The sequence below is a fragment of the Zeugodacus cucurbitae genome, unplaced genomic scaffold, assembly GCF_028554725.1.
Source record: "Zeugodacus cucurbitae isolate PBARC_wt_2022May unplaced genomic scaffold, idZeuCucr1.2 ctg00000088.1, whole genome shotgun sequence".
Lineage (NCBI taxonomy): Eukaryota > Metazoa > Arthropoda > Insecta > Diptera > Tephritidae > Zeugodacus > Zeugodacus cucurbitae.
In genome coordinates, this window is record NW_026530844.1 from 11,748 (window position 1) to 12,500 (window position 753).

Below are 753 nucleotides of genomic sequence, written 5' to 3' on the forward strand. Positions count from 1 at the left end.
ACTTTTAAAATCGCTTTTAAAAACTCGCAATGATGCGCAAACACGTCCGTTCACTTCGAGGTTCTACAAACGAGTGAGTAGATAGGGACAGTAGGAATCTCGTTAATCCATTCATGCGCGTCACTAATTAGATGACGAGGCATTTGGCTACCTTAAGAGAGTCATAGTTACTCCCGCCGTTTACCCGCGCTTACTTGAATTTCTTCACTTTGACATTCAGAGCACTGGGCAGAAATCACATTGTGTCAACACCCGTTAGGGCCATCACAATGCTTTGTTTTAATTAGACAGTCGGATTCCCCAAGTCCGTGCCAGTTCTGAATTGATTGTTAATTGATAATCGTTATAATTAAATAAGAATATATATCTTGCGATATAATTCTTATAAAATTTTAGCAAGAAAGTTCCACAATTGGCTACGTAACTACTATCCGGGGAACAAGAACCGAAATTCTCTATTTACCCAGAACGAGTACATAAACCATGGTATTGCTTCCCAATCAAGCCCGACTATCTCAATCTTCAGAGCCAATCCTTATCCCGAAGTTACGGATCTAATTTGCCGACTTCCCTTACCTACATTATTCTATCGACTAGAGACTCTTCACCTTGGAGACCAGCTGCGGATATTGGTACGGCCTGTTGAGAAGTTTGCGTAACCCCACCATAAATTTTCAAGGTCCGAGGAGAAAATATCGACACAACAGTAAATGTCATGCTCTTCTAGTCCATCTACCATATCTCTCTTCGAAA